Source organism: Neofelis nebulosa, chromosome 5 (assembly GCF_028018385.1).
Source record: "Neofelis nebulosa isolate mNeoNeb1 chromosome 5, mNeoNeb1.pri, whole genome shotgun sequence".
In the NCBI taxonomy this organism is placed as follows: Eukaryota; Metazoa; Chordata; class Mammalia; order Carnivora; family Felidae; genus Neofelis; species Neofelis nebulosa.
The window spans coordinates 1,378,706-1,402,054 of record NC_080786.1 but is presented as its reverse complement, the minus strand read 5'-3'; the positions used below and the strand labels follow the sequence as shown (position 1 = coordinate 1,402,054).

General features: G+C 47.0%; 1 long non-coding RNA gene across 4 annotated transcripts; it reads right to left on the bottom strand.

Annotated features, from left to right (window-relative positions):
- Window positions 1-6,843: 6,843 nt before the first annotated feature.
- On the bottom strand, window positions 6,844-23,324 carry LOC131511536 (uncharacterized). Of its 4 annotated transcripts, none has more exons than XR_009261557.1 (5): window positions 22,661-23,324; window positions 22,244-22,285; window positions 17,970-18,171; window positions 15,967-16,215; window positions 6,844-8,303 (listed from the first exon to the last, which is right to left on the bottom strand). It is a non-coding gene; the product is annotated as an uncharacterized LOC131511536 (long non-coding RNA). The 4 variants fall into 4 exon arrangements; XR_009261556.1 differs by lacking the exon at window positions 6,844-8,303 and adding an exon at window positions 14,417-15,632; XR_009261558.1 differs by lacking the exon at window positions 6,844-8,303 and adding an exon at window positions 14,417-15,632 and having other exon boundaries at window positions 17,993-18,171.
- Between the last annotated feature and the right edge of the window lie 25 nt (window positions 23,325-23,349).

Genomic DNA, 23,349 nt, shown 5'->3' with positions numbered 1-23,349 from the left:
CCTCTATCTGGGTTTCCCGTTGACATTTTAGCCACAGTTGGGACACCCAGGGGTAGAGCAGGTCACATGTGCAGAGTAGAGCTTAAAGATCTACTTAAGACCCAACCCCCTCTGCCCTTTTCTTGCCCTGTTGCCCTGCAAATATCACATTATTTGTCCAGGTCTCCTTGAGGAGAATTTCCTTATCCACCTGTTTTGGACATCTGTGGTTTGACTACTAAGAATCAGTTCCTTTTTGTCTAGTAAGACCGTTGATTTCTGTGTGGGGGTCTGTCCTGTCTTCATTCTTCAGTAGTGGAGCTCATACCCCTGGCAACAATGATTGGTTCAGGGACAGACACACCCTAAGCCAGTCCAATCAGGGTGAATCGTGGGAAGTTTTGTGGAAGTCACTGGAAGAGTTGTTTATTCTTTCTCACTGAGTGAAACCCTGGACAGCCATCCAGCCCTTAATAGAGAGACAATGGAGCTCAAACGTGGAGCCAGAAATGGAGGGCAGAGCTATGCAATCAAGGCGAAATAAGTCCTGATGACACTCATGCAGCCCCTAGATCAAGCTATACCTGAAGCCAGAGAGAGATCCCTGCATTTTCCCATTACATTTAAATTCTCACATAGGTTTCTAGTTTCACCCAATAGAACAATAGCAACAGACAAGCTCTGCAGATGCTGAGCTCTCAAATCAACTACTGCGACCCCAGGCCAGAGTTTGGTTTGTGATGTCTTTCTCCAAGGGACTTGTTCCTTTGCGGCAACTGCCCCGCTGGGCAGCGTCTTCAGCAGTCAACGCTGTCCTCAGGCACACCCGTGCTGGCCCACTGAAGCTGGCACTGAGGAAATGGGTGTGCCCGGCTCATTGCAGCAGGAGCTGCGTGGGAGGCAGGCCTCGCTCAGCCCGGCCCCGGGAAGGCTTGCAGGTGGGCCTTGCCATGTCTGTGCCAGCACGCCATGTGCTACCGTCACCTCTTAAAGACGTGTCTCTCCACAGGAGGTGCTGTGGAGGCTTGTGATGTTGCCACGGAGGAAATGGGAGGGGCCAGGAGGCAGGAAAGGAGCCCCGTCCTCGCGGAATGCAGTCACCAGGGCAGAAAGACCTCTTGGCCTGGGGTGGTCCCAAGGGGTGCGGACTGGGTGTGTGCTTGGGGTGCTGGAGCCAGCCCCTCCCCAGAGGAGCTCGCGCCACCCACGGGATCGCCATCATCCTTGCACCTGCACTCGCACTCGCCTGGCGATGAAGGCTTCCACAGGGCTTTGGCCCGCACTCCGCATGTGCTTCTCAGTAGTGCACAGTAGGTGGGCAGTGGAAGCAGGAGGCGGGGGTTGGACACAGGCAGCCGTGTCAGGATGGGCACGGGGCTTCCCCTCCGTGCCTCGGTTTCCTCGTGTGTCAGATATGGAAAACAACAGCACCGGCTTCATGGGTAGTTACCAGGATTAAGTGAACGAACACGTCCAGGACTGGGCCTGGCTTAAGAGCCAGGGCCGCAGGTCGATGGGAGAAGCATTCTTAACAGACTGTGTTCCGCTTACTCGCGAGGCTAGGCCTCGGACCAGGTCTTTGGGCTCAGCCAGGGGCACCAGGGTGATGGTCACACATTCCAGAGTTCACGCGGCATGCCCACACCCCCGGGGTGCAGAAGCCTCAAGTCAGCTCTCTGTCAGGTGCTCCATCTGAGTCGATGGCACATGGGGCACGTTGCCATTAATTATACTCAAAGCGGGGGGGGTGGGGGGTGTCAAGATCCCGGGGTTCCACGTCTGCAATTGCAAACAGCCAGGGAAGCTGACCGGAGCTCACTGTGTATTTCTCAGGGTTCGTTGGGCACTCCCTCTTTCTCAGCCTCCCAACCTGTGGCTGCTTCAGTGTCAAGGGCAATGGGCAGCTGGGCTTTCCGTTGAACATCTGACCTGATTTCTGGTGGCAAAACTCGAGTCTTCTTCATCCGCTCGGCGTGAGCAGGGTCTTGGGTGGGTGACTCCTAGACTGGGGGTCCTCGTGTCTGCAGACACACCCTTGCCTCGTCTGACAAGCCTCAGGACCTGTTGGAGATGAGAGGAGATGCATTTTCACTGGGCCTGGCTTGCTCTGACCCTTTGGGGAGCCCTATCTCTCAAGCTGGGGCGGGGGACATCAGGGCTTAGGTGAAACATCGGTCACCCTGAGTAATTCTCCACTCAGCTTTGGGGAAGGGCAGGTTCCAGGCAAAGGGGCAATTCCTGTCGTGTGACAGCAGCTTGTTGGCCGGACTGGTGCCATAGTTTTCTAACTGGAGTCTAGCCTCCTGTCGTGCCCCCTTCTGACCCATTCTCACTGGCCGCCGGGAGTTTTGAGCTGTGTGCAACGCGATGCCACCATTCGTTTGCCTGAAATCCTCCTGTGATTCCTGTAGCCTAGAGCCCCACTGTTCAGCAGGACTTTCTGCGATGACGGGAATGTGCTACATCTGTGCTGTCCGAGACGGTGACCCTAACCACGTGTGGCCGTCGAGCACTTGAAATGCGGGCAGTGTGTCTGGCGAACGGAGCTTTTAGTCGCATTTTATTCCAACTCACTGAAATTGCAATCGCCACATATGGCTGGGGGCCACAGAGTGAGCAGTGCGGGTCCAGAGAATGAAACCCCAAGTGCCAGGCGTGTCTCAGCCCTATTTGAGCAGCTTCAACTTTTTTGCCAGCACTCATTCAAACTGGGAATTCCGGCCATAGCAAATGACGTACAACTCCCTAAACCTTGTGCCCACCTCACGCCTCCGTGCATTGGCATCCGCTGTTCTCTCTGCCCGGAATGTTCTCGTCCTCTGCCCAAACACGCCCGCCAGCTGCCCGCCGGCCAAACAACGCCCCTTCGGCACACAGCTTCGGTGCTACCTCTCCTATCAAGCTTTATCAGCCACCCCCGCCCTCCCCGTGCAGAATCAACCTACTGTCACTCTTTTGGGACTTCTCTTGGGTGTGGCCTCGGGAGTCAGGGGAGTCAAAAGGGAAGATCTTCCTCTCACTGCCCGGCCATCCTTCCAGAGAGCGCGAGGGATGCGGTGACGCCAGGGCAGATGGAGGTCACGCTTGTCATTTGTGCCCACTGGTCTGCCAGAGCTCCGAGACGGGCTCTCCAGCATCCGGTCAAACACGGGAAGCCCCGATTTGCCGCGAGCTGCCTACCTCTTGGTGGTCGGCCACCAGCTGGCCCTTAGTAGCAGTCGTGCGGAGAACTCCCAAGGCTACGGAGCCCCGTGGGAGGCGAGACCGTGTTCTTCTGTATGAGAATCAATGGGTGACAGGGCTGGGCTGTCGTCACACACAAGGCTGGGGCTGAAGCCTAAACAGAGGACAACCCCCTCCCCCAACGCCCCAGGCAGCCGACGGGGACCCACCTGGCACCAGGAGCAGGCGTAAGTGACCATGCCAGGAGTCTGGCCCAGGCCGGGAGAGCACAGCACCATCCGCTCCAACAAGAGGGACCGGGATAGCCGGGTAACCGTGTGCTGGGCCACCCCCTGCACTGACGGAGAAGTGGGGGGCTACCCGGAGACTCCGGGTGATGCTGAGGAATTGTTTTGATAGGGACTGGGAAACTGAAGACCACAGTGGGATTTGGTGTGCTAATGGCAAGTACTTTTGACCAGGTTTCTCTTCTTTTCAGTAAACATCCCTTCAAATACGCCGTGAACCAAAAAGTGCATTCGTCCCCTCAGCGAATGTTACGAAGGGCCTCTTCCTTTGCACAAGGAACCACGCCAGCCCTCTTTCCAACCTCAGGGCCTTTGCCCGAGCTGGGTCCCCTGCCTGGATTTCTCTTTTTGCTTTGTCCGAACGGCTCTTACCCATCATTCGCACTTCGTTGGAATGTCACTTCCCTGCAAAAACTCTCCTTCATGCCCAGATGAGGTCTCCTGGACCCCCGGACCTCGCCATGGAGCACACATCAGCGCTATGCTTGTGTCATTAGTTACTGGTGGGGTCATTTGAAGAAAGGCCCTCTCCTTTGCTACGTGGCAGGGCTCTAGGAGGGCAGGCACAGTGCCTGTCCTGTCCACAGATCGTCCTCTGCCCTGCACACCACAGGGCCTGACATTCGAGAAATATTTGTTGAACGAATGAACAAAGGAAGGGAGGCGAAGAGGAAGGAAGGGAGGGAGGAATGAAGGGTTGCCGCACTCCCTCCCGGCCCTCTCGGTGACCACAGTATGATATCGTCCCCACTTCTGTTCTTTACCCTTTAAAGAGGAAATACTGGGATGTGTGCAATACATTCCTGCTGTTTATACGCTGCCCAGTCTGTGGTATTTTCTAGCAGCCAGAAAGGACTTAAGGCACCTACTATGCCCCACTTCAGATGGGAGGGCTATAGATATTTGATGCTTTATTCTGCAGCTCAAAACAAGACCAGATAATATAAAGGCCACATTTTCTTGTTAGTATTTTGCTCATAAGACTTGGGAAGAAAGGAGACTTACAAAAACTGAGCACTAAGTCTACCCAATGTCATACCCTGGGTGGGATCCTGGACCAGGAAAAGGACATTAGGGGAAAAACGGGAAATCTGAATAGACTTTGTAATTTAGCTAATGGTGTTGCACGGGTGTTCATTTCTTGGTTTCGATGAGTGTTCCACAGTTAGGTAAGATGTTGACATTGTGGAAGCTGGGGGAAGGGTACCCGTGAACTCTGTTTTATCCTTGCAACTTCTATGTAAATCTAAAACTATTCCAAAATAAAAAGTTTATTCAAGAACAGAGTTTGCCCAGTTTCTTATTTCGAAGTGTTACAAAATACCGATTTCTGAGCAGAAAGGTGATGGGTGACTTCCATCGTCTTTACTGTGCCTTCTCTGTGTTCTACAATAGCATGTATTGCTTTTCTAATTAGAAAAGAAAGTGTTTTTTAGTAAAAAATACTTAAATAGCTTGGTTTAGAAAATATTCAAGGGCGTATAAGTTATTTTGGGTTTTGTTTTGAGAGAGAGAGGGAGAGAGAGAGCGTAAGCAGGGGAAAGGGGTAAAGGGAGGGAGAGAGAGAGAGAGAGAGAGAGAGAGAATCTTAAGCAAGCTTCAGGCTCAGCACAGCCCAACACGGGGCTCGATCCCACGACCCCGGGCTCATGACCTCAGCTGAAACCAAGGGTCGGACGCTCAACCAACCGAGCCACCCAAGGCGCCCCCTGCGGGCACCGTTAAGATCAGAGGGTAAAAGATACACCCATCCATCATCTGACTGCGACAAAAGCGGATTCTCAGTGGCGCACGTAGGCGCGTGTGAACCTCATGCCCGGAAGCTGCCCTGGCGCTGGGCCCTCGGGTCCGAAGGCAGGTGCCGCTCGCTCGTGTTTCCTGCGGGGCCGTCAAGGCCGACGGCGTGGGCGTCTCAAAGGACACTGCTCGAACTAAGCTGCCGATCGCGATCGCGCAGAGGTTCTTCTGGTCCCCTCGGCCCCGTCAAGACCTCCCATCACTGTCCGGCGTGTGTGGCCCGGGAGGCCAGGCGGGGACCGGAAGGCGGGGTGCCGCCGGCTCCCAGAGCCGGCCCTGCGCCACGGCCCAACCTCAGCTGCCTCCTCGGGGCGGGGGAGAAGCTGTCTCGGAGGCCGCAGACGCCAAACGGCTGCTAATGAGCCTGCCGCTCTGAGGCCTTCCTGGACACGACGCGGGAAAACGGCGGGCGGCTCCGTCCCCCTTGCAAAGCGAAGCCAGAGGCGACTATTCGCGGTCACACAACCGGAGGCCCCGGCGTGAGCCCGAGGGCCGCGGTTTTGCGGCGCCCTGCCCTTGCCGTAGCCCGCGCTCTCTCCTCATCGCGGCCGCGATCATCAGCTGTCTCTTCCAGACGTCTCGAAGACGGTACGAGCTGGTCTGAATCCCGCTCAGCAAAGCTTTCCTCTCCCAAGTTGGAAGAAGTGCCATTTCACACGAAGAAGGCTGTGCAAAGTGACGCCGGTGGTGTTTCTCTGAATATTCTCTGCTGGTCCAATAGATGCGGAAAGCAGCCCTCTGTCCCCTGCAGAGTAGCCGCAGCTCTGGACCCCCTGTCGTCTGGGATCATACCTCTGTCCCAGCATGGGCCAGAATGACCTCCCCCCGCTTGGGGCAGTGTGGCCTGGCTTGCGGGTTCCAGGCCCATCCCTGGGTCACTGGCTGCTTCTCAGACGCCTATGCCTGCCCCGCCCCCGCCTCCAGTTCCTCCCCTCTTCTTGCTGCCGGGACACAGGGCCCCTCCCCAAAGCTACCAGCAGTTTCAGTGGGACCAAGTGCCAGTCCTCAGCCTGGCATTGGGGCTCCCCCAGACTCTCCTGCTGTCAGACAAGTCTCCCTCGCTTCTACCCCTAGACATCTGCCCCTCTTTTTCTGAGATCCTCCCTGCTCCCACCGAAATTCTGCCCATTGCCTAGCCTGACTCAAGTCCAGCCGTGTAGCGGGGCCCAAGGACAGACATCATCAGGGTGTTAAGGACACAGGATGCTAGGACCACCCGGACCTTCAGCCACACAACTGCACTTCCGCAGGCCTTTGAATGATTTGTATGTGCCTTAAGACGGGAGAAGAAACTTTTAAATGAAATAGTCTCCAAGCGTGGGCTTGGGACCATCAACAACGGCAGAATCGCCGTGCCAGAAACGCAACGTCCTGGGTCCTACCTCAAACATAAAGGAATTAGAACTTCTGGGGGTGAGACCCCGGAATCTGCACGTTTGACACCCTGATGTGGTTCTTCTGCATTTTCCTTATAAATTATAAGTTGTATAAATACAAATTACAAATCCCTATAATTTTAATAGTAACTAAATTTTAATAAATGATTTCAATAATAACTTAAATTATATTCATTATAAATTAGTATACATTGCTATGGACATTGGGTATTAAATAGGAATACAGGTTATTCGTCACTGTATGTGATGATTTTTTACTTTATACTTGAAATACATTTAGCAAATCAGAATCAGGGATAGGGCTCCCACCCCGTTCAGCCACTGTATACTCTGTGGCTGTCCTGTTTCCAGAAAAACATCATTGTATTTACACACATGTACACATTCCTAAGGAAGCCACATATGATTATTTTGTTCGGGATTTTACACAAATGGTATCTTTTGTGTCATTCTGCCACTTTCTTTTTCATACTCAGCAATATCTTTTGAGGAACTTTCCATATTAGAGAGCAGTGGGGCACCTTGTACAAGGACCACCAACTATTCCCTTGTATATATATTTTGAAGCCATTAGCGGACAGTTGGGTTATTTACAGTTTTTTGGTAGTGCTACAGGGAACGTTCTTGAACATACCTCCTGCACCAGAGCGTGTAGGTTTCTTTGGGGACAGAAACAGCAAAAAGCTGAAACGTGGTTGGTAATGCAGGGATGGGCATTTTATTATTTTATTTATTTTTTTAAGTAGGTTCCACACTCAGCATGGAGCCCAATGTGGGGCTTCAACTCAGGACCCTGAGGTTAAGAGTCAGGCCCTAATCAACTGAGCCACCCAGGCACCCTAAGGGATGAGTATTTTATTTTGTTGATGTTTATTTATTTTTGAAGGGGAGCGAGAGACAGCGTGAGCTGGGGAGGGGCAGAGAGGGAGGGAGACGCAGATTCTGAAGCAGGCTCCAGGCTCTGGGTCAACACACAGCCCGATACGGGGCTCGAACCCACCAACCGCAAGATTATAACCTGAGCTGAAGTCGGCCGCTCAACTGAGCATTTTAAATTTTAAATGCTCTTACCCAAGCCCCTGGGCGCTATAAGGGAGTGTGTTAAGTGTCATTAAAGGAGGGCTCAAGGGCTTTGCACTTTCAAGTTCAGTCTCTTCGTTTTGGGGTTGATTTCACACGAAGTCTGGAGGTGAACATTCTGTTATGGCATCTAAAGATGCCTGCACTTACTTCCCAGGACTCGTACAGCTGGCACGGACTGAACCTCCTCTGCACTCTTCACGGGCTCCCTTATTTCCTCCTCAAATCGCTGATCTTTTGAAGCAGGTACTCCCAGAATACCAATGCCAGACCGAAGCCCTCACCAAGCCTGGAAGGTAGTGAAGCAGTCCTTGCAAGGTTCAAAGCCAGTGTCCTCTGTACTCCCTTGGCGGTGGCTGTTCAGATTCTGGGTAAGCAAGGGACCCACGGGATCTAAATCCACATACTTGGACTGAGGCTTCTTCAAAGGCATATTCAAAGTTGACTCATCTCAGGAATTCGTTAGGAAATTACCCACACGGAAAAGCCGATAGGACGCACAATGCGGGTGATGCTATAGTGGGTAAAAGTAAAATTCAGATCTGCATCTGGATGCTGGTGAAAGACTCCCTCCGAGTTGCTGCGGCAGAGACGGAAATTTGGGGAGAAGTCATCATAAGCACTGTTACAAACAAAAGAAACCTAGGCAAACTTTGCTTTTGTCCCACGGGCTGGGCATTTCACTCTACGCTCTGAGTCATCTCCGTGACTGGGAACAAGACGCTGACCTCGTGTGCCTTCAGAGGGGAGCTTTCTTACAGTTCTCGGGGACTGTCGTGATAGACACTGAATTTAACAACAGCCCCAGGCCTCGGGCCTTCAGGAGCACAATTGCAGTCTGCCTGTTTTTTCTCTTTGACACTTTTTACAGAGAGAAAAATGTGTGGCTTTTCTTGATGAGCAAACAGCCAAAGGTGTTTGGAAAGGTCTATCATTTTTCTGGTGGCAAGACACCCTAAACTAAATTCATTAGCAGCTCTTCTGTTTGGAATTTCAAAATATTCTCTGACCTACATAAATTCCTTGTTGTGTCCTCTACCAACGTAAGAAGATTAGCTGACATACACCGGGGCCAGAGAGCAAAGCTGTAGCGTAGCATAACAGAAAGGGGCTTGGAGACCGTCATTCCGTGGTTGAAGACATCAACACCCATGCTCTGGCCCCTGCTTCTTCTCTTCCTAAGATTTTTCTTCACGTCTATAGTTGTGTGAAAAGTGGATTGTAGATACCGCTGTTCAGACACAAGACTTCTCCCTAGTTCTGCATGTACCTGTCATGTATTCATGTCTCTATATTTTCCTACCTTTTGGAAAAATATTACAGGAACACCAGGACAGACATTTGGCTCTGTTTTATGAGCAGCTAACAGTAATGAGTCATATGGGCAAGTGCTGAGCTAGTGACCGCCGACTCAAATAAATCAGTTCCCTTCTCTGCTTCTCAGTTTTCTTTCCCTAAATGAGCATGACACAGTATACCCATTGGTTCATCCAGTGGACAAATATTTATTGAGCTTCGTCTGTGCTTTGTACCAGTGCAGGGTGCTAGAGCTACAGTGGTCAACGAAATACATAAGGTTCCTGCCCTGACGGAATTTAGATATCGGTGGATATCAAAACCTTGCAAGGACAAACACTCCGTATCAGTCAAAAGCAATACACATATCTGCTTCTGGAAACATTCTTTTTTCCCCGTCTCTAAAACCAAGGATCCGGCATGTCTCCACTATGCACTGGCCCTTACTTGACGACACTTTAACGGCTGAACTGTAGTTTCCTCAAGGACAAATGCACAGCTTTAGAATTTGCATGTTCCTGATGCTCAGGACAGTGGGGTAGCTGGCCCTGAGCCCCGAATGGGGCCTCAGGCCCAAGAGTCCCTACCCTTTTTCCTTTCCTAATGGTCTTTCAGCTGGGGCAGGCCATTGTAGATGTTGGATGTATGATCACCATGCTAATAAAACTGGTATTTTCCTCCACAACTAATGATGGGTGAATCTGTGCAAAGATACCTTTGTTAATATTAATGATTTGAACAATTCAGTCCTGAGTGTGTAGACATTCAGGGCACTGCATTTCATGTTCATTAAACCTCAACTGGTTGAGACTAATGATTTCCCTCCCTGGTTTACACCCATGATTAGCCCCTGAACTCTGATGTAGGTCATTTGGGTCGATTTCATTTGCTGTGGAGTTAGACTTAGCTCACTGATTATAAAAGAAACCATCCTCTTATCTTCACTCTCAGTTTGGATTATGATAATTTCTGGCCCTTCTCTTGGCTCTGAACTCACACAAATACTCCATTAGCTTGAGTAACTGCAAGTTTACTACTTAGGAAGTATGGGGGATTCTCATGAATAACCCACAGCCAACCTCATTGCAGACTGAGATCTACTAATTAGTGTCAGGTCCAGGCAAAGGCCCCCTCTGGGGAGGGCCCCAATGCTGATGGGGGACCAGACTTTAGTCAGCTCTGGTGAGTCAAGCCCCTGGGCGCTATAAGGGAGTGTGTTAAGTGTCATTAGAGGGCTCAATTCTTGCCAGCAGTCTGTTCCTTTTACCACTACCTATGCCCCCAACCCTCCTCCACTCAAAGGGGCAGAACAGAGGACTGTATAAAGACAAGTAAAACCTCAGGCTGGCCATTCCAGGAGTGGCTTGAGAGAGAGACAGAGAAGAGAAAGAGAGAGAGGTGTGGTGGGCACCTGCATAACACGCTCCCCCCCCCCCCCCCACTTCTCCCATCCAATCTTTCCACTGCTTTCTGAGGACTAGGTCCCTCCCCTTTTAACAATGTTCCTTTAAATTAAACTTTGAGGACAAAGGGTATTTGACACCTTAAGAAGCAGGATGCCCTAAATTTAGAGTCTCAATTCTGAACTTTTGAGTCTTGAAAGCCACTCATTCGACTACTCGTATATTTACTGAACAGATGGTCATTGAGTAGCTCCCACGTGCAAACACTAGGGATACAATCGTGAACACTTCCAGTCTCCATCTCGGAGGAGCTTATAATCTAGAGGGAATGTAAGAGATTATTGTAACTGTGTGTTGGAAAGGTCATGCCACATGGCCTGTGATGTGTTATGGGAACACAAAGGAGGCCACCCAACCCAGACTGGGGAGGAGGTAAACCAGAGGCTATAACCTACATTGCAGCTAAGACCTGAGGGACACAGAAGTAAGAAATGAGGATAGGACGTGCATATTCAGTTTACCTTTCCATCACTGTGATTGGTAACTTTGGGGGTATCAGAAAAAAGACAGGTCTTTCCTGAAGGGGGTCCGAGTGTAGCACCTGAGTATGACCTACCAAAGGCTGCCTCAGAGTGGTCATCGAGGCTCAGAGCAAACCAAGGTTAATATCAGTTAGGAGTGGATTGCTACGTATACCACAATGCCCCTGACTTAGGGATCAAAATTCAAGAAACATTAAAGATATTTTGTGGTTTCCTTTTCTTGACTCAGCCAATCAGAGGCTAGAGGAGAAATAAAGGAAGAGTTACTAGCTCTGAAAACGTGAGTGCTAAGGATTTCATGTATTGTTACCACTTTTAAAAATAGTGCAATCTTGTCTATGTAATATAATTACTTATCATCTCCCTTGCTTCAAACAAATTGGAGTGATGTCTTCTAGGAAGATACAAGAGTGTCATGGCAGAGACACTATGAATTTGTTGTGAGAGGTTGGGGGTTGAGGGAGCATTGGAGACGGCACATTTGGCACTGATTTTTGGCCCTTGATTGAGATTTAAGGAGGGGATGGCTCAGAGTCTGGTAGAAGAGGTTGGACAAGTCATTACAAGTCAATGGAAAGTGCGAGATGCTCTGGCAACATGCAGGAACAGAATGGAGAAGCAAGCTGGGTGTCCCACGCATGGGTGAGAACACTGAAGGCATGCTAGGCAGGACTAATGTCTCTAAAGTGCCCCTAACATCCTATGCTTTCAAGTAGCTACACGACATTGTTTTATATCCTAGCTTTGCGATGATAGCCTTTATTTCGGCTTTAACGAAGATAACATCATGAAGGAAAGGAAACAGAATTTAGGGACATTGACAGGATTGTTCTTTTTTTTAAATTGCTTTCTCATTTTTGTTGCTGTTAGCATCTAGAATGCAGGAAAATCAAATTAAAATAGTAATATTTTTAAAAATTTTATACAAAATGTTCAACCATACATAAGAGTGGAGAATAAAATACAACAAACCCTTTCATAGGCTACTGGATTTGTCTCTATAACCTCCCCTGTCACATACACACAATTTTTGTCTGTATATTTCAGGAGGTATCTGTATCAAAGAATAACTTCTTTAAAAACAACCACAGTGGCACCTGGGTGGCTCAGTCGGTTAAGCGCCCAACTTCAGCTCAGGTCATGATCTCTCGGTTTGTGAGTTCAAGTCCACGTCGGACCCTGTATTGACAGTTCAGAGCCTGGAACCTGCTTCAGATTCTGTGTCTCCTTCTCTGCTCCTCCCCCACTCACACTCTGTCTCCGTCTCTCTCACAAAAATAAGCATTAAAAAAAAAAACAAAACCAGAATGCAATTATCATGTGAGGTAATACCCAGAACATATCAAATTTTCCTAAGCTCCAATAGTATTTTTTTTTTTTCAACATTTTTTTATTTATTTTTGGGACAGAGAGAGACAGAGCATGAACGGGGGAGGGGCAGAGAGAGAGGGAGACACAGAATCGGAAGCAGGCTCCAGGCTCCGAGCCGTCGGCCCAGAGCCCGACGCGGGGCCCGAACTCACGCGAGATCACGCGAGATCGTGACCTGAGCCCAAGTCGGTCGCTCAACCGACTGCGCCACCCAGGCGCCCCAACAATAGTATTTTTATAGTTATCTCATTCAAACTAGGATCCAAATAAGATCTACACATCATATTTGATCGAAAGAACACTTAAGTCTCTTTTACTCTGTAAGTTCTTCTCCCCTCCCTGTTTTCATGCCATTTACTTGAGGAAGGGGAGAAATGAGTCACTGTCCAGTGTAATATCCTACCTTCTGGACTTGGCTGACGGTTTCCTCCTCGTGTCATTCAGCCTGTTCTTGTATTTACTGTAAGCTGGATTAGATTCACAGATGCTGTGGACTTTCTGACGTATTACATCACAAGGTACATGATGTCTGACTGTCCCACTTTTAGAGATGTAAAAATTGATCAGTGGGTTCAGGTGTTATCAGCATGGTCCATCCAAAGGTTCCCTGTCGACCTCTCACCTAATACTTCCTGACGGTGGTTGCCTGGATTCCTTATTTCATCATGTGTTCCCGCGTGGGGGTTTTCTAACTGTATCATTCCTTCTGTCTGTAGTAACTGGAATTCTTCTCTAAAGAACTCCTTATTACCTCTTTGGTTGCTCTGAAATACAGTTCATACCAGAAGGGCAAGGTAAGTGCTTGGATAAGTGCCTTTGTCCACTCTTAACTCAATTTAATCCCGTGTAGACATTGTTTTCCAATGTTCAAATTGTCCCCCTCCTTGGCCAGTGAGGTCTCCTCTAGTCGGCTTCTGTGTCGTTTTGACCTGACCCCAGCAGGACTCCATACCTCCCGTGCTTTTGAGAACAAGCTTCTACAAATTCTGATGAATTAACTAGACTTGGAAAATCCTTAGCCCCCCACCCCCACTGCCCTTTTTTTTTTTTTTTTTTTTTTTGCCTGTCCATGACAAGAACGTGTACTAGTTGTCTTGGTTAGGAAGGCTTTCGGCTATAAGTGAGCATAATGAACAAACGAGTTTTCAGTTTTTTCATAGAACACGAAGTCTGCAGCAGGCAGCTGTTAGCATTTGTTCAGCAGCTCCTGAGGTCCAGAGCCAGCATTGCTGTGATTCTCTTGGCCTCTCCTTCCTGGTTGCAAGATGGCAGCTCCTATTCCAGGGCATCATGCCCAGTTGGGGCAGGAAGAAAGGGGAAGACCAGAGCCAGCTGCAGCTGTCCCTTTGTATCAGAAAAGCAAAAGCTTTCCCCAAACCGCCATGCCACCCCCCTCCCACCCAGCTGAATTCTACTCAGATCTTATTGGCCAGACTGGATTGGATGGACACCCCTATTTGCAAGGGAGGCCAGGAAAGTGAGCACTTAGTTTGCTGGGTTCCGTGGTCCAAGCAAGCAAGGGGTGGGGGCTGGGAGTGAACAGAGGCTACGAGTTCTGGGAGAGCGGTCCTGAGTCCTGAATCAATGTTCCGTATCTTTTTTTTTTTTTTTTAATTTTTACAGAATGTCTAATAGTCCTTGTTTTGGAGTCAGTGGGACAACTGAAACAGTTGTGGGCCAGAAACGAGTGGAGCTGTATTTACACGACCGCCCTAAGGAAAGGAGTGTCAGCGCTTTGGACAGCCCTGCCCTAGCGGCTCAGCTCAGCCCTGTTCAACTGAGATGCCAGCTCCTGCTGCAGGGTCTATGCTGCCAAGTGTCCCTCCTCTTCCTGTCTGTAAGGAGACAGAGCGGTCTCACCTTCATCAAGACAGACACCTCATTTGAGCTGTAGTGGCCCGTACAGTGCCAGAATACCTCGCGGCTAGTTTCACAGAGGCCAATCTTCACACTGTGAAGCAAAGAGCAGAGCTAACACGCAGCCAGCACTCCACCGACACCAAAACCCTGAGCTTATTCTGCAGAGACTGACACACAGCCATTGCCTGCAGCCTCCCAGTCCCGTGGCCGGGCCATCCCCTCTCCTCTCCCACCTGCCCGTGACCTCCTTACCATCCAGTAACTGAAGGCTGAAGCCTGGCCTAGCAGGGGCCCCTGAGACCCTCCTCCCACCAGCACTAGGCCATCCATTCTGTGTCCATACATGTACGGGCCGTTTAAAAAGGATTCTTTTACTGGGACGCCTGTGTGGCTCAGCGGTTAAGCGTCTGGCTCTCAGTTTCGGCTCGGGTCATGATCTCGTGGTTTGTGAGATGAAGTCCCGCCCTGGGCTCTGCCATGACGGTGTGGAGACTGCTTGGGATTCTCTTGCTTTCTCTCCCTCTGCCCCTCCACCACTCATGTGATCGTTCTCTCTCTCCAATGAATAAAACTGTTTTTAAAAATTATAAAAATAAAAATATTTTTGGTACGTTCCATGAGAAAGAACATTGTTACTAATCTTCCTGGTCGTTTTTCTGGACTGTCCATGGCTGAAGGGCAAATGGGTAGTTAGTGATAACTAACTCAAGGAATGGAAGTGGATAATTTCATCGCTGACAATCTTGATTTCCTCAAGGCTAATAATAAGTCTTGTGTTAGAAAACCTGAGTTGTTCTCATACTGGTTCTATTTTTTCTTTAACATTCATGCTGCAAGCAAACGAAGCCAGACTCAAAAGAACACACTCCATTTCATTCCATTTTCTAGTAAGCAACGCTATAAGAGGTCACGAGTGGCTACCATTGGGGGAAACACTGGGAGGGGAAGGGCACAAGGGCCTCTGGGGTGCTGGTTTTGTTCCTTTTCAATATCTAGGTATTGAAACTGCTAGTCACTAACCCAATATCCATCTTCCTTTCTCCTTTCTGTAAGAACCTGATTTCCTTGTGGGAATGGGGATGGCACGTGAGGCACTCCTTTGGAACTAGGGCTGGTCATATGACACACTACAGCCAATGAGATGCATGTGAAAATCAACGGGACTTCCAGGGAATCTCCTTTAGGCAGACAGGCTCTGTGCGCCACACCCAGAACTCCCCTGGGAGTGCACTGAAGGGTATACCGCCCTCAACCTCACTCATCCCAAATGTCCATTCACGCACTCTTATGTAAAATTCCCCCATGTCACTGGGTCTGTGGTTTGGTTCATTTATTCAACAAATACTTACCGAGCGCTCACGACAAGTTGGGCATGTGCTGATCAGGTGTTCCAGATTCAGATGTCCCATGGCCAGCCCAGTAATTAGAGATGTAGGCCTGGGGTGAAGGACCAGAGCAGATGAAGGGGAAGTGAGGCCCTGGCTAATAAGGCGGGTGTGTGTGTGTGGGGGGGGGGTGGTGGTGGCAGAGAGCCACTGCTCAGCTCTAGCAGGTGGTTTGACATAGGAGAAATTCAAATCTCAAGTTGCAAGATCTCATTTTTCAAGAGGGGCCAGAAATCTTGATTTTAGTTTTTAAAATTAAGTCGGCCATGTGGGTGGACTTCTAGCTATGGCAGAGTAAAACTGGACAAAGTATATTAGTTTTCTACTGCTACGTAACAAATTATCACAAATTTAGCAGCTCAATCAACACATATTTGTTAACTCACCTTCTTGTAGGTCAGAAGTCCAGTCAGACTCAACAGGGCTCTCTTGCTCAGTGTGTCACATGGCTCAAATCAAGGCATTAGCTGGACCAGGCTTCTAACTAGAGGCTTTGGAAAAGAATCCACTTCCAAGCTCGTTGAGGCCAAAGTCATCACATTATGCCACATGAACATAAACAAGGAAATCAAATCCAGCAGCATGAGACAATGACCAAGTAGAACTTACCTTGGGATACAAGGTTGTTTTGGCATCTGAAAATAAAAATAATGTGTCATATTAACGTAATAGAGAAAACCTACATGGTCATGTCAATACATGCAGAAAAAGCATTTTGCAAAATCTAACGCTCATTCATGATGAACCTCTTAAACTCTGAATGTAAGGGAACTTCTTCAAACAGATAAAAAACCACCTAAAAAAACCTATAGTAAATATCATACTTACTAGTGGAAGACTTAAAGTGTTTTTGAGAACAAAGCAAGAATATCTACTCTCACCACTTCTTTTTTTAAAGGTTTTATTTTTATGTAATGTCTACACCCAACATGGGGCTCAAAATTACAACCCCGAGATCAAGACTCTCATGCTCCACTGACTGAGCCAGCCAGGCATCCCAAAGAACTATTCAATATCACTTCTATTCAATATCATACTATAAGTTATAGGCTGTCAAGAAGATAAGAAAAAGAAATTAAAGGCATTCAGACTGGAAAAGAAGAAATAAAACTGTCTTTATTTGCAGATGATATGATCCTATATCTGGAAAATACTAGTGTATCTGAAAATACCACCTAGAACTAATAAATGAGAATGCCACAGGATATAAAAATCAATATTTCTATATATTGATAGTGAACAACCTATAAAGAAAATAATGCAATTCATAATAGCACTAAGAAGGAAAATATTTAGAAATAAAGGTGACAAAGGACGTGTAAGACCCAAAAACTACAAAATACTGCTGATAGAAATTTTAAAAGATCTAAATAAATGGAAAGATATACCATGTTCATGAATTGTTAAGATTCATTACTGGTAAGATGGCAATTCTCCCAAAATTGATCTATATATACAACTCAACTCCAATAAAAATCCCATCCTCCAAAAAAAAAAAAAATTGTTTTGGATACTAGCTCTTTGTCCGATATGTCATCAGGAAAATACAAATCAAAACCACACTCAGATACCACCTCACACCAGTCAGAGTGGCTAAAATGAACAAATCAGGAGACTATAGATGCTGGTGAGGATGTGGAGAAACGGGAACCCTCTTGCACTGTTGGTGGGAATGCAAACTGGTGCAGCCACTCTGGAGAATAGTGTGGAGGTTCCTCAAAAAAATAAAAATAGATCTACCCTATGACCCAGCAATAGCGCTACTGGGAATTTACCCAAGGGACACAGGAGTGCTGATGCACAGGGCACATGTTTACAGCAGCACTTTCAACAATAGCCAAATTACGGAAAGACCCCAAATGTCCATCCACTGATGAATGGATAAAGAAACTGTGGTTTATATACACAGTGGAATACTACGTGGCAATGAGAAAGAATGAAATATGGCCTTTTGTAGCAATGTGGATGGAACTGGAGAGTGTTATGCTGAGTGAAATAAGTCATACAGAGAAAGGCAGATACCATATGTTTTCACTCTTATGTGGATCCTGAGATACTTAACAGAAGACCATGGGGGAGGGGAAGGAAAAAAAAAAAGAGGGAGAGAGCCAAACCATAAGAGACTCTTAAAAACTGAGAATAAACTGAGGGTTGATGGGGGGTGGGAGGGAGGGGAGGGTGGGTGATGGGCATTGAAGAGGGCACCTGTTGGGATGAGCACTGAGTGTTGTATGGAAACTAATTTGACAATAAATTTCATATTAAAGAATAAATAAATAAATAGTTTTGGTAGAAATTGACAAGATGATCCTAACATTTACGTGGAAGTGCAACATACTCCCCATAGCAAAACAATTTTGAAAAAGGACAATATAGTTGGAGTGCTTACTCTGCCCCATTTTCAAAACTTACAATAAAACAGGGGTGCCTGGGTGGCTCAGTCGGTTAAGCGTCTGACTCTTGATTTCGGCTCAGGTCATGATCTCATGGGGTTCGTAACCTCAAGTCCCAGGTTGGTCTCTGTGCTAACAGTGCAGAGCCTGCCTGAGATTCTCTCTCTCTCTTTCTCTCTCTCAAGACAAGTAAGTAAACTTAAAAAAAAAAAAAAACAATAGTCAAGACTATGTCACAATAATGTAAAGACAGACACAAATCAACGGAAATGAATAGGAAGGTAAACTGATTTTCAATAAAGGTGTCAAGGCAATTCAATTAGAAAATGACACTCTGACAAATGGTTCAGGGGCAACTGACTATCCACATGCAAAAAAACAAATCAATGATAAAATACATTGATAAAATAGATCCTTACTTTACATCATGCATACAAATTAACTCAAATTGGATAATAGACTAAAATGTCAAATTGAAAACTATAAACTTGAAAAGAAAACACAGGCAAAAAGTCTTTTGACTTTGGCTTAGGCAAAAATTTCTTAGATATGACAGCAAAAACAAGATTCATAAAAGAAAAATTGGATAAATTGGTATTCATCAAAATGCACAACTTTGGCACCTCTAAAGATATCATTAAAAATATGAAAAGACAAACCACAGCCTGGGAGGAAATACTTGCAAGTCATATATCTAATCAAGGACTTGTATCTGAAATACAAAAACAAATTCCTAAAACTCATGAAGACAAACAACCCAATTAAAAGTGGGCAAAATATTTGAATAGACCCCTCACCAAAGCAGATATATGAATGGCTAGAAAGCACACAGACAGATGACCAACATCATTAGTCACCGGAGAAATGCAAATTAACATCAGAGTGAGATGCTTCTACACTTTTATTAGAATAGCGGTAACCTAAAAGTCAAATAACGCCAAGTGTTGCCAAGGATGCGGAGAAACTGGAACCCTCATATATTGCTGATGAGAATATAAGAAAGTCACTTTAGAAAATAATCTGTCAGTTTAAAGCGTAAAGGGTTATGACATGACCCAACAACTCCACTCAGCAATATACCTGAGAAATGAAAACACGTCCCCATGTAGAGTTTATATAACTATTCATAACATTATCCACGATAGCAAAAATTTGGAAATAAAGAAAATATAGTTTATCTGTATCACGGAATAGTATTCAGCAATGAAAAGGAATGAATTGATACAATTACATGAACTACAACGGGGACAAACCTTTTGCTAAGTGAAAGGAGCCAGACATCAAAGACTACAACACTGCATTATTCCATTTATGTAACACTTCTAGAAAGGCAAATCTACAGAGATGCAAGGCAAATTATTGGTTGCCGAGGACTCGAAATTGGAGTGTTATTGACTGCATATGCACGTGAGAAGACTTTTGGGGAGAGATGGGAACATTTGAAAAGTGGGTTAAGGTGATGGCTGCACAACTTTATAAATTCACTAAAAATCATTGAGTTTACCATGTAGTCTGAGTGAACTTCATGACCTGCTAATTAGACCTCAATAAAGTGGTTAAACATGAAAATTAAATCTCTCAAGTTTAAATGTTCACGACTAATTCAAATTCTTTTTGGGGGGGCAGCTGTTGTGTCAGCACATAGCTCAACGTGGGGCTCGATCCCACAAACAGTGAGATCATTACCTGAGCTGAAGTCAAGAATCAGACGCTTAACTGATTGAGCCACCCAGGTGCCTCACACATTAATTCAAATTCTTAAAAGACCTTTGTAAAAAAAAAAAGAATACCCCAAGTCTGTGGTGTGAGCCCTTGGGCTACCCTCTTGAAATGTCAGAGCCGAGTGGCAGGAATAGAAATTTGAATGAACTAAAATCCTCGTCTCCTAGGAGTTGAAGATCCAACGACAGAAAACGGAAAAGTAAACAATTACAGCACCCAATGATAAATGCTGTATGTGGGATTTGCAAAGAGGTGTGGGCCCAGAGAATCCTTGGCTCTGACCGGGCGGGGCTTGGGGCATACCACAGAAGAGGCTGGACACTGCAGTTAGGTTTTGAAGCATAAGTAGGAATTCGTGAGATTCGAAGCGCGGAAAGCGGAGAGAAAGGGTGGGTGACACTTCCATGCAGAGGGAACAGAACTGGCCAAGTCTTGGAGGTGTGAAAAAGCGGTTCCCTTTGAAAACTGGGGAGGATGGAGATACGGCATACGTGGAGAACGGAAATAGCAAGAAAGGAAGGTGGGAGCCCCATCACGAAGGGTTTGGCAGGCCATGTTACAGTTTTCGGATGTGGGATGAAGGAGGGATTCACTTTCTGGAGGACACGGGCAGGCTTCTTCTGGCCTAAATTAAACTTGGTATAGCTTGGCAAGATCGTATTGCACTCATCTAAAAATATTCATTAATATACCGCTTACTGTGTACCAGGCCCCGTTTTAATAGATAATTTGCATTTTGATTCAGTTCCCAGAACAAACTGATACTGCTGGTCCAGGGAACACAATTTGAGAACCACTGCTTCCTACCAATTTTATAAGAAAGGTATCATTATCACTACCCTTCCCCATGTTACGGAGGAGGAAACAAACAAGAGAGTTAAGCAACCGGCCCAAAGCCATACAGCCTTAAGTGGTGGGGCTGGGATTCAACACCAGGCAATGACTGCCATGTCTCCTAGTTCACAGGTTGCAAAGAAGCAGTCAAGGGCTGGCATTTTCGATCTTTGTTTGCCACCATCAAAAATGTATCACACACACACACCACACATTGGCCTTAACTGACACCTGAGATAAAAGAGTTAAACATGCCAACTGATGCCAAGGGGGCGGTGAGGAAAGTCTTTGAGGAACTCTGTAAGCCACTCCAATGGAGTATTATTTTGCTCCTACTGGGAGGAAGCCAGGATTTAGAGATGCACAAATATCAATGTACAAAATGACTAATTAAATATGGAAAAGAAAAATCTTTAAATATCACAACTCAAAATTGAACTGTACATGAGTATTCAATATCTGTTGTTTTAAATAGATCTATTTTAAATTTTTTTACCAATTATGAAAACCAACAATATCCAGAGAAGAGAACACGCTGCTTTTGCAGGGGGGTAGCGGGGAATGTCCCAAGATGAAAATGGCAATTCTTCCGTGACTCTGCTTGCTTTTCACATCTTGATCTAATTTATAGCATCTCCCTGGTTGCCTTCCAGTAAACAACTTCTTCCTTAAATTGGTGGCATTATGTTATGTGTGAGATCTGAATCACAGAGACTGTAATGCAAACCTGCGTGTTCCATCTCGTCGTTTTGTAGAGTGCTGTATATCTAATTAAAGCTTCTTACGGGTCCATAAAAAGACCTAACATTAAAAAAGCAGTCTGTGTTGGAGAAAGCCCCAGGGCAGACTGGAGGAGGGGCTTCTTCATTAACAATACACCTATTTGCTTCAAGTCAAAGTTAAGTCATAATATCTTAATTTGTATTTGTAGATTTTTAAATATTGCCTAAGTATCAATCAGATCACGTTACCAAATTTACGGTGTGGAACTGAAAATGGGTCATGCTCTTGCCAGCAGCTCTCCAGCTTCCCAAGAAACACTGGGGATGAATAAATGATTTGCCATGTGGCCAGCATTGACTGCATCCTTGACTTTATTCAAATCAATTTGTTATTCTGTTTTTATTTATTGTTTTGCTCCTCTTATGTCCTTGTTACACTTACAGATTTTATTCAAAACCTGAGCTACAAAGCAACAACATAAATACTGTTTTCCAAGAGCTTATCTATTATGGCCATTGTTTTGTGGTTACTGTTACATCTCAGGGGCTATAGGCCTGGTGGCAGAGGCCATCAACCACTGGAATTCTCTTGGGAAACCATTAGTGTTGGTGGTCCCCCCCTCCCCTGACAGGGTTCTCTAAATAGTGTATCTCCCCGAGGGTAAAGGTGCATGGTTTTCCAACTTTCTAGTAACAAAGGACCAAATTCCACAAGCCAAGTGATGAGGAGCTATTGCTTAACATATAGTTAGAGTGACAACGTCAGTTTCAAAGTAAGATTTTTCTTTCATGTTCTTTCTAAATCAGAGTGATCCCAGCGTTGGGCTTTGGCCCATCCTTAAGGAGCAGAGGCACATCCAGAGGCCTAGAGCCTGAGGCTTTCCCCAGCCAATGATCCATCACCCCACACTAGGGCATTAGGAGGCCCCCTTTAATAGAAAACCTGACGTTACTACCCTGAGAATTTGCACCTCCCAGCAATCCACTCTTACTTCTCAATCATCTTCAGACATGCAAAAGTGCTGATGTGGAGTCTGAAAAACACAAAAAACAAAAAACCATCTCTGACATTTGCAGGTCAAAGAGACACTTGGTAAAGCCACATATTTCTCTTCTGCATCCAGTCAATTTAAGCAAATTTGGAACATCAAAGCAGCTTTTTAAAATTGATTCCTTCATTCATTCTTGTGTCCTTCTTTACTAGGCGTCTTTTATTGGAAAGGTGGAAAGAGGAGAAACAGAAAGTGAAAAGCATTTTGGAGACACCTGGCATCTGGTTTCATGGCTCTCTCTTTTTAGGAACCTCGGAGCTGATCGCCATTGCAAGACAAGCCTGCAAGGGCAGGAGTCAGGAGATCCTCCCCCCCGCACCCCTCTCCAGCCTTGGCTAAGCTCCCTTTCTGACCCACCTGGCCTGGTGACCATGTCACTCAACCATCTAGTGCCATGGTTAATGTCTGCTGTTTTGAATCCCGGACTTCGTGTGCCTTAACGTTTTCCACGACCTTTTGCCTTTCCACCCAGTCCGCAGTGGAGACAGCTAACTGATGGGGCCAGGACAGGGTCTCCCGCTGACCTTTAGCCAACGCTGCATTCAGATGGTGGGCTCCTCTACTTTTGTTTAAACAGCAATAAAATCAACAAAATTCCTTCAAATTGGGTTCCCAGAAATAAAACGGTCGACACAAAAGTGTATATATGCACATGAATGTATATTGGGTTTTTTCTCTCGCCTTGCTTAAACTTGGGCGGGAAATGCGGTGAACCTTTAAAAGGGTAAAGTACCCGCTGCCCTCGGCCCCCTGCCCCAGGACGCAGTCAGGTGCGCACGCAGTCCCTTCCCTCCGAGTTCCCCCGACAGCTCGCGCTACTTTTCTCGGCCACTGTCCCACGTCCCTGGAGCTTCTTCCTTCACCGTCCCCTCTCCTCGGGCGCGCCTCGCCTGCTTCCCACCGCCGGCCACGGCCCGGACTCGCCGCGGTGGAGGCGCCGTCAGGACGCCCTCCAGCAGACCGCACGCCGGAGCCCGCAGGTGCTCTCGGCCCCGCCCCTCCCGCCGCCCCGCCCCGGCGCTGCGTCACAGTGACGCGCGTCCCGC